An 11,077-nucleotide genomic window follows, 5' to 3' on the forward strand; every position below is an offset into this window, starting at 1 on the left:
TTTTCTTTTCTTTTCTTTTCTTTTCTTTTCTTTTCTTTTCTTTTCTTTGTCTTTGTCTTTTCCTTTTTCTTTCTTTCTTTCTTTCTTTTTTTTTTTTTTTTTGAGAGACAAGGAACACACACAAGTGGTTGGAAGGGTGGGGGGAGAGGGGGTGGGGCAGAGAGAACACAAGTGGGGAGGGAAGTGCAAAGAAAGAATCCCAAGCAGGCTCCACAAGCGTTGCAGAGCCCAGCAGGCTCAGTCCCACAATCCCGAGATCATGACCTCAGCTGAAATCAAGAGTCCAATGCTTAACTAACTGAGCCATCCAGGCACCCCTTTCCTTGGATCTTGCAATTCCACTCATGATGGGTTTTCTTCTAGTTCTTCCAAGGGACCAAGTTCTTGTTCCCACTTGTTCCTGGAACTCCAAAGGGGCTTTTTTTCCTGCCTAGAATACTGGACTCATCTCAGGGATGTGGTACTTTATCTCTGACTAAATTAAGCTCACCACCACACACTGGACACTTTCATTACACCTCACACCTCTCTTCTCATTTCACTTTATTGAAGATGCTTACTGAATCCCAGCCTTTCCCACTATACTGAATTCCTCCTTCCCATCTCTCTCATTAGTCATGGTTCCCTGTAACCTAGCACAATACTGGCTCAGTGTATCACTCACTCATTATACAGAAAGTCCCCAACTTACAATGGTCTGACTTAGGACTTCTTTACTTCACAATGGTGCAAAAGCAGTACACATTCAGTAGACAACATACTTCAAATTCTAAATTTTGATCTTTTGGGGCCCCATGGTAGAATACTCTCTCATAATGCTGGGCAGCAGCAGTGAGCCGCATCTCCCAGTCAGCTACATATCACAAGGGTAAACGTTACTGACACACTTACAGCCATTCTATATGCATATAGCCATTCTGTTTTTCCCTTGCAGTACAGTATTAAATAAATTACATGAGCTATTCAATACTTTGTTATAACACAGACTTTGTGTTAGATTATTTTGTTCAACTGTAGGCTAATGTAAGTGTTCTGAGCATGTTTAATGTAAGCTAGGCTAAGCTGTGATGGTCAGTGGGGTAGCTGTATTAAATGTAATTTTGATGTATTATATTTTCAATGTATGATGGATTTATCAGGATGGAACCCCATCATAAGTTGAGGAAGATCTGTATATTAAATAAATGAATGATGGCAAGAAGACAGTTAAGCGGTGTGTCTGAAATGAAGAGGTAGAAGAAAGAAAGGATGGATTTGAGTCTTGAGTGCTCAGAGTAACTGGAAATCAGCTGTAAATGAGGGGGAAGAATTGAGGGTTCTTATGTGTCTAGTTCTCCACTGTATTGATGAGCATTGGCTGATGCCTGGTACGTGGTAAAACAGTCAATAAATATCTGTGTCAAATGAATGAGGCTCGATGGGTGGAGCCATCACTCAGGTTTCTGTCTTGGTCTAGTGAGCAGCTCCATTCCCTGAGAGAGGGAAAACGTGACCAAAAGTGCTTTACCAACAGTGTTTCCAACAGCATCACTCAGCGACTTATTTTGAAGAGGCCATACAAGTATTCAAAATGACATTCTACCAAAAGAAAAGAAAACAGCATGAGTATGTTTAAAATATTATTGGACTATATTCAATTTGGTGTTTATTTGAGTATTTTAACACTTTAAATTGTAACCAGTTATTTTCATTGGAATTATTTCATCTGATTGATTTCCAATTTTGAGAAAGACAAGATATGTTTTTGGATGGGATGCCTCTGAACATTGTGGCTGCAAATTGAAAAAAAAGAAACAAAAAACAAAAAAACCCCTCCTTCCTCTTAAAGGGGAAGAATTACAGAGATTCTCTAAAAACCTCTCTACTGTGACCATTTATCCATCTTTTAACTTTAAAACTGTAACCCATATTGTTTGCATTTGGGATTTTAAGTTGTGGAACCAGGTAGTAGTGATGATTGCACAATGTTTTGAATGTACTTACTGGCACTGGATTGTATACTTTAAAATGGTTACAATGGCAAATTTTCATTTTGTGTCTTTTACCACACACACACACACACAGATTTAATACGAAACATGTGTTCCCCAGACCTAAAAAAGCTTGACCACTTTATGCAACTTAGATGTTTTAGAAATGTGAGAAGCTTCACTCTGCTTGTGAGATGCTTTTGAAAAGCCCAGCGGGGCAAGGCTGTGGAGATTTTTTCTGGCAAGAAGATTTGGAACCCAGTGTCTGGGAAAGGAATGAAATTCAGGTTGTGTGTGACACGACTTTGCAAGTAAGAAAAAGAGAATCTAAGAAATAACAGAAAACAACCACTTCCCAACCCTTTTAAGAAAAGGGTTGTCCTTGATTCTCCCTCCATCTAATTCAGTTTGCTTCTGAAAGTTGTATTGTTGGAGAATGTGACTCTGGATAAAATTCTGTGCTTAAGAAATCCAAGAATGTGGCCTATACAATAGTTTTCAGCTTTGTCACCAACAAGAACACACTTACTTATTATTTTCCTTCAGTGATGGCATGTTTTGAAAGGTAATATCTATTAGACAATATCGAACAAACTGTCCTTGTTCAATAAAATGAATTCATTCCTGATTTTCTCCTCCTCAACTATGTAATACATATATACCTCCCCATTGTGTCTCTGATTAACATGAGGTAGCCAGTGTTACTATACTCAGTTGATATAATTCCAGATAAAAGCAAAAAATTGATATTTACATTTATCTGTCAGCTTTTGCATCTATAAATGTCTTTAGACATATAGAAACACTAAAAATTCATTAAGCTCTTAGACATACTGAAAATAGCTTAAACACCTCCATTGCTACCTTCCTGGGTTCTAATAAGGAATCACTACTCTAATAATTGGCGTTTATATCAGTGTATCTTAACAGAAAGGAGGCAACTGCCTGAATCAGGTTTATCAAAATCACCTCAGGGACTTGTTCAAGCTCTGCATTTCCCTGAGCCCCTGCGGAAAAACTGGTACACCTTCTGAGTGGGGGCAGGTTGATGGGGGTGGTTTTTTCTCTCTTGAGAATTACTGGTGCTGTAGTGAGTCACTCTGTCCAATGAGAGTGGATTGTACTCTCTTTTAAGTGAATTAGGGCCAAGAAAAGAATAAGAACCAAACACTGATTTATATAACCCTTCATGTGAGGCTTTCACAGCAAAATAAATTTCTAATGGCAAGTTGTTGTCTCGTTGTCTAGACTGAATAATGTGGGCCAAGAAATGATACATAAAGTGCTCTAACAAATTGATAAGAAAAAAATATTAAATTTCCAATAAAAATGAGCAACAATAATGGACAATTCCTAGGAGAAACTAAAGTTACTAACAACTATTGGGGTGGGAGGGTGGGGAATGTTTCAACCTGACTAGGACCTGAAAAAAGTAAAATTTCAGTGTGGGCTTCTGCTTCCAACCAAATGGTTTAACAAGGACCAGATTTGTCCTCACAATGAAACAATGAAAACTAAACAAGCTGCAGAAAATAGCGATTTGCATGACACTAGACATCAGACAATGGAGAGAGTGATTCCTGAGAGGTGGGGCAGAAAAATGAGGTGAGCCACATGATTGTCCAGCTTCTGCCTTGAGAGAGAGTTTCCAGGCTTTGGCACAGCGAGGAGGACTCAGGCAGAGACTAGGGAGCTCCCTGAGTTGAAAAGATGGAGCAAGAGAGCGAGTCCAGGGAGACTAAGGCATCTAGAATTTGCAGGATAGAATAATGAGAAGGAAAAAGCTGCATTCTGGAGAGAACCCCAGAAATCTGCAGAGGGAGATTCCTGTTCAGTCTTTGAGTACTGATTAGCACATGCATGTGAGGAAAGCACCAGAGGCCAGGGAAAGAACTCCCAGAAGGATTGAAGTAGACACTGCCCGGCGCTCACCTAGGGCCTGTCCCACCAGCCACAGTGAAAAATCTCATGATTCACAGGACGCGGCACAATACTCAAAAGAATCTTGCCTCACTAGTAGGCAATTCATCTTTGAATGAACATTGCTCTGGTCCCACCTAACAAATTTTAAAAGACACAAAGGATCAAACTGTTTCCAAGTAATTTATCTGCATTCCAGAACAAATCCCAATGTGAATACAAAAATATTCAGCACCCAGCAAGGTAAGATTCACAATGACTAGATTCCAATGAAAAATCGAACAGGCACATTAAAAAGAAAGAAAATAAAACTCATAATGAGGAGATATATTAATCACATTGCTGATTAATGTGATAGTGTTAGGGGGTGCCTGGGCAGCTCAGTCGGTTAAGCATCTGACTTCAGCTCAGGTCATAATCTCAGGGTCCTGGGATCTAGCCCCACATCAGGCTCCCTCTCCCTCTGCCCCTCCCCCTGCTTGTGCGCTCTCTCTCTCTCTCAAATAAATAAGTAAAATCTTTTTTAAAAAATGTAATGTGTTAGACTTGGCAACTAAAAACAATATAGCAGTTATTATACAAATATATTCCATATATTTAAAAAGTTAGAGACATAGAAGACATAAAAAAAGACCCACATCAAACTTGAAGATGAAGACTACAGTAGGTAGGAATAAAAAATACACTGAATGAGATTAATAGCAAATTTGACATCGCAGAAGAAAAATACTAGTAAATTTGAAGACACAGCAATAAAAACTATCTCAGGTATACTGAGAGAAAAGAGAATCAGAAAAATAAACAGAGCATTACAGAACTGTGGGACAACTTCAAGAGGCCAAATATACATGAGATTGGAGTCCACCAAGGAGTGGTGAGAGGCAGGAAAATATTTGTTGGAACAATGATCAAAATTTATTCAAATTTGATGAAAACTATAAACCCACAGGTCTAAGAATGCCAACTAACCCCAAACACAAGAAATATAAATAAAGTTACAAGGCATATCATAACAAAGTTGTTCAAAACCAGTGATGAAGAAAAAAATCTTAATATCAGCCAGAGAGAAAGAAGATATGTTCCATGCAGAAGAAGAAAATTTAGTCTGACAGCAGATATGTTGCTGCGAAAAAATGCTAGTGGAAGGGAGTAGAAGAATATCTAAAATACTGAAAGAAAAACATTATTAACCCAGAACTCTATACTCACGGAAAATACCTTTTTTTAAAGATTTTATTTATTTATTTATTTGACAGAGACACAGCGAGAGAGGGAACACAAGCAGGGGGAGAGGGAGAGGGAGAAGCAGGCTTCCCGTGGAGCAGGGAGCCCAATGCGGGGCTCGATCCCAGGACCCTGAGCCGAAGGCCCATGCTTAACGACTGAGCCACCCAGTCACCCTTCAAAAATGAAAGCAAATTAAAGGCTGTTTTACACAGGCAAAAGACCCAAAAGCTAAAAGAATTAATCAGCAGCAGCAGTAATTAATTAACTACAAGAAAAGTTATGAAAGTCCTCAGACAGAAAGTGATACCATACTGAAATACAATGGAATGAGGAGATCCAAAATGGGAACTATGTGGATAAATGGAAACGACTGTTTTCATTATTTAAATCTCTTCAAAAGATCTAAGCTGTTTAAACAAAAATGATAAGAGTTGAAGCACAAGTAAACTGTATGACAATAGCACACAAGGTCGAAGAGAAGAAATAGAACAATAATATGGTTTCTTACCCTCCTATAACTTAGTGTCTATTTGCAGTATCAGTCAAATCTTCAGCACTTTATGACCATCAATCGATCCCGCAGATCTATTTCCTTAAAGCTATACACATAGATGCTTAGGGGTGTTTGAGGCAGCATCATTTGCAATAGCAAAGAACTTCAAGCATCCTAAATGTTCATCAACAGAGGAATGACTAAATAAATTTGGATCCATCCATATCATGTGGGATGTGGTGCTAAAAATAATGAAATAGATCTCCATCTGCTGATTTGTATTGTGTTCAAGACATATTAAGAAAAGGTAGTTTGCAGAATAGTTATGTAGAGTGAGATACCACTTGAAGAGAAAGATGGATTGATGGATGATAGAAGATAGATAGATAGATAGATAGATAGATAGATAGATAGATAGATAGATAGATAGATAGAGATAGATAGTAGGTAGGTGGGTGCATATATAGTTAGGTAGGTAGATCATTTGAATATGCAGAACATGTCTGGAAGAATTCAGTGTGGTGTTGTGACTTTTCACGTACTGTCTTATACTATTTACTGTGTGCATTCACCTTCGGGACTCTGTGCTCAGGCCAGTATTCTCCAAGACACCAAGCCTTTTCATGAACCTTTGCACATACTGTTTATTCTACGTGAGATGTTTCCCCTTTCCTCCTTCACCTCACAAGCTCTTTTTTTTTTCCAGTAAGGGTTCCAGCTCAATGTTACCTCCTCAAAATGCTGTGTTCAGAGTTCCTACTCTGCTTTCATTATCTGTTAGCACTTTCCACACCTTTACTGGCTCTCTCTCTCTCTCTTTTTTCTTTTAGCATGCTACCTCCCTCACTAAAAATGAAGCTTCTCAAAACAAAAACCATGACTTTATAACTCTGTGTTTCAGGATCTAAAGCCATGCCTGGTACCTAATAAATACCTGCTAAGTGTTTGCTATTAAAAAAAAAAAAAAGGAATGGCCTTTCCATATGAAATTCTAACTCCTAGCAAAAAGAAATTAGCCTCCACACCCTAATCTGATAAATCTGGAATTTCTTTTAAAGTGCCCATTTAGAGAAAAAAAAAAAAAAAGTCTGCAAATCAGGAAGATATGGAGACCCAATAATGTTGAAATAAGGTTTAATCAAAATGGATGCTTTGAATTAAATGAATATCTTGAATAAATGTTAAGATTTAGTCATTTATTTTAAAGAAATTATTCTCTATTAAATCTTAAACATTTCAACTAGTTCTTCAACTTTATACAAAGAAAAAATATAAATGACTGGTTTTTTTGGCATTTGTCAGCTATAAATCTTATTTTAAAAAGAAATATATGATTACAGTGTTGATTACAGGTCATATATATATATTTTTAAAGATTTTATTTATTTGAGAGAAAGAGAGAGTGAGAAAGAACACAAGAGCGGGGTGAGGGGCAGAGGGAGAAGCAGACTCCCCGCTGAGCAGGGAGCCTGATGTGGGACTCGATCCGGGGACCCCGAGATCATGACTGGAGCTGAAGGCAGACACTGAACCACTGAGCCACCCAGTCACCCCTAAAGGTCATATATTCTGTGAACCTTTTTTTTAATGTTGAAACTCCTATTCTTGTCTTGTTCTTTACTGTAGTTCAGACATGAGGAAAAAGTAAGGAAAGGAGCAGAATGTGATTGGCAGCAAACACAAATATTAACCAACCCTTCCCAAAGAGACTACAATGGAATGGGAATAATAATGTAAATTGTAGGGGAGCCTGGCTGGCTCAGTTGGTGGAGCATGCGACTCTTGCTCTTGGGGTCATGAGTTCAAGCCCCCGGGGATAGAGATTACTAAAAAATAAGAAATTAAAAAATGATAACATAAATTGAAAAAAAGTGAAAATCAGTTTCCACATATAGCATGTGCCACTTGGTTTCTTGAATGCAGGAAGTGTTGGGATGATTGATGGATGGCTGGACACGTGTCGCCTCTGTCTTTAACAAATCACAACAGAGTCCTTTTGTAATGCTAATAATGCAGAGATTCAGATAAATGACAGGGCATCCTAAAATTTCCATGGATGGTTGTGATGTCAAATATTTGTCCCATTGTCTGATGAATGTATCTTTCATACCATATGTCTTAAATTTCATTTCTGAGAATGCAGCTTTACTGGAGTTATAGACTAATTGTTATATAAATAACTTAAGAACATTGTTTTGTTTAAGAGAATAAGATTAGATCTGTTCTATTAAGTCCTCCAAATAAACTATGGGACTTCTCTGTAAAAAGAAGTTACCTTTGTGGAACAGATGAACTGTCAACAGCCAAATGTTGTTCCTCATCATCGCCCATATCCCTTAGCACTTGGTACCATTCCTTACACAAAATCACCTTTTCAGTAAGTAGTCACTGAATTAATTAAAAGACTGGAATTCAGGAGTAATGTCTTTCAGCCACTCAGAGAAATTGATCTTCTCTTCTAACACGACTCTAATTTTGCATTTGCCTAGAATTGGTGATTTTCTGGGTGTTGTCCCACATCCACTAGGACTTCGGCACTAAGTTCTGCTCAGTTTATCTCAAAGCCAACAGAGAAGTGCTTGGATTTTCAGCATACCAACACCCACAAACTCTGTCATCCACGGCCCACTCTACTCACTGGGCTTCAAATAATATCTTTGATACAGCATTTGTTTGCTTTTGTGGTATTTGTCCTAGAAATTAAAAAGTGTCTTTGTTCATGTTTTTATTGGGTTTCAAAATTCAAATGTCTGGAATGAGAAAAAATACTGCTGAAAACAAACTTTCTATGCTTTGTCCCTGAATAACCCAGTGATTAAATAGGATCAGTTGAATATGGCATTTTGCTTGTCTTTTCTCACAAAAAGATCTTAAGCTTCCTTTGACTTTTGGATATTAAGAAAATTTTGGAGTGAAGATGTGTAATTGGATTTTAAATCTTTTTTTGTCATGATATGCAGATTTGAGAAGTTTTCCACACAGCAGCCACGGGGATCTCTTTAAAAATCTGATCACAGCTCCACTGCCTAAAACTTTTCAGTGGTTTTCCATTTGCCCTACAATAAAGTCTGAACCTCTCACCCCAGCCTTTAAAGCCTGCCTGACCAATTCATTGGTCTCATCTTATACGCTTTCTCCTCAACCCTCACAACTAGATATATCAAGTTCTGCTTTTAGGCTTCTCTCCACTAGAACCTTCTTGCATTTTCTTCCTCTGCTTACAACACTCTTCTCTCCAGCCAACACTACCTCAGGACTTTTACCACCCGCACACCTCCTTCATACCTTCACTTGACTACTCAAACTTCAGTTTTCAATGTAAAAGTTACCTTCTCACATAAGATGATTTTGTTTCCATAGCATCTAGCAAGTTCTCTTCACAATGACTTCTATAATGTCTGTCTTCCACACTGAGTTGGTTGTTCTCTGAGAGTGGGGGTTGGGCCTAATCTTGGCCCTAGTGGATCTTTAACTCAAGCACTGTTCTCAGCACGCACTTCTGTAACAATGAATGAGACAGTATTATTGCAGATGCAATACGAGAAATGATCAGGGTTCGAATGTGATAGATCTGTTTTTTAATTTATATCTAAATGATGGATAATTATGAAATAATCTTTTTCATCTGTTCACAACTCAATGTTTAAAGTCACAATTGATCAAAAGGGGCTAAAGGCCTTCAGCTGTGAAGAAAACAAGCCAGAATAAAAGAATAAATTCTTCCTTTTTCAAAAATTTTATCCATGGTTTACCTGCTGAGAATCATGGACTTCAGCATTGCTTTTTAGTTGGTTTTCTTTTTTTTTTTTTAAGTTTATGATGAGCTTAGCCACTTTATATACAGGTTTCCCCCACTATCCAAAAGTGGAGTGTGCCTATGAAACCTTTCATAGGCCAAAATGGCTAAAATGAAGAAGCAATTACCATTTTATAAAAGCAAAAATCCTCTTGGGATTTCTTTCAATTAGCAAAAAAAAGACACTGATGTAGTTCTTCTGTAAAAGCAAGTGTTAAGCAAACTTTCAGATTGTGAGGGAAACCTGTATTTCGATATTGTACAGATGAAGGAGTAAAGGAGGGAAGTAAGATGTTTCAAAGTGAATGTTGAGTCTGACTCACCTTTGGCCAAAGACTGCTAGGTCTGCTGGGACACAGCAGCCACAGATCACCCTTGGATATGGCTTCACCACGGCTCCCATAGAAAGCTATGAATGTACTCACAACACTGTGCATTTCCAAAGGCAGGAAGGGTTGGGACCTATAGTCTTTATATTCATACAACTATCCAGGAAGCACATAGCAGTTGTTTGGGGAACATTTTTTACTGTACTTTACTGTATATCAGTTTTTAATATAAAAATATATATAATTTGTGTAACTAAAAATATATAAAACATATATATGTGTATGTATACCCTATATAAAGTAACAGCTTTATCAAGATATAATTCACAAACCATACAATTCATCTGCTTAAAGTATATAATTTGAAGGTCTTTGGTAACTTCACAGAGTTGTGCAACAATCACCGCATTAAAATTTTAGAACATTTTCATCACCCCACACAGCAACCCTATATAGATTAGCAGCCATTCCTCACTAAGCTCCAATCCCTCATCCCTAGGCAACAATTAATTGACTTTCTGTCTCTATAGATTTGCCCATTCTGGGCATTACATATAAGTGGAATCATAATATGTGGTTTTTTGGTGCCTGGCTGCTTTCATTTAGTACACTGTTTCAAGGTCCATCCATGTAGTAGCACATATCAGTACTTCATTCTTTTTATAGTTGAATAATATTCCACTGCATGGATATGCCACATTATATTCGTCCATTCATCAGTTTATAGACAGTGGGCAATTCCACTTTTTGGCTGTTATGAACAGTGCTTCTCTGAACACTCGTGTACACATTTTTGTATGGATATGTGATTTTAATATCTCTTGGATATATACCTAGGAGTGGAATCACTGGATAATATGGTGACTTTATGCTCAACCTTTTGAGCAACTTCCAGACTTTTCCAAAGTGGTGACACCATCCACCAGCACTGTATGAGAGAGTTCCAATTTTTCTACACCCTCACCAACATTTGATGTTGGTTGTCTTTTGATTATAGCCCTCCTAGTACGTAGGCTGTGGTGTCTTGTGGTTTTGATTGTTTTTTTCTCTTGATGGCTAACAATGTTGAACATCTTTTCATTTGTTTATTGGCCATTTGCATTTCTTTTGGGAGAAATATCTATTCAGATTCATTGCCAATCATTCAATCTGGTAGGTTTTTTTGTGTTATTGAGATGTAAGAGATCTTTATTCTGAATACAAGTCCCTTATCAGCTACATTATTGGCAGATATTTTCTTCCATTCTTCTCACTTTCTTGATGGTATCCTTGGAAGTATGAAAGATTTTAATTGTGATGGAGTCCAATTTATCTATTTTTTCTTTTGTCACTTGTGCTTTTG

The 11,077-nt window shown here is 37.6% G+C and overlaps 1 long non-coding RNA gene across 2 annotated transcripts in view; it reads right to left on the reverse strand.

Annotated features, from left to right (window-relative positions):
- The window catches only part of LOC141373794 (uncharacterized), a 27,974-nt gene extending 18,915 nt beyond the window's left edge, over positions 1–9,059 (reverse strand). The window contains exon 1 of one of the 2 annotated variants that reach the window (XR_012380115.1): positions 8,940–9,059. This is a non-coding gene — a long non-coding RNA (uncharacterized lncRNA). Of the gene's footprint in view, positions 1–5,625; positions 5,754–8,939 lie in introns of those variants that run through there. The other variant, XR_012380116.1, reaches the window with a different exon arrangement.
- Between the last annotated feature and the right edge of the window lie 2,018 nt (positions 9,060–11,077).

The sequence above is a fragment of the Callorhinus ursinus genome, unplaced genomic scaffold (genome assembly GCF_003265705.2).
Source record: "Callorhinus ursinus isolate GAN/ISIS: 27379988/994484 unplaced genomic scaffold, GSC_fseal_2.0 scaffold12, whole genome shotgun sequence".
NCBI classification, from domain to species: Eukaryota; Metazoa; Chordata; class Mammalia; order Carnivora; family Otariidae; genus Callorhinus; species Callorhinus ursinus.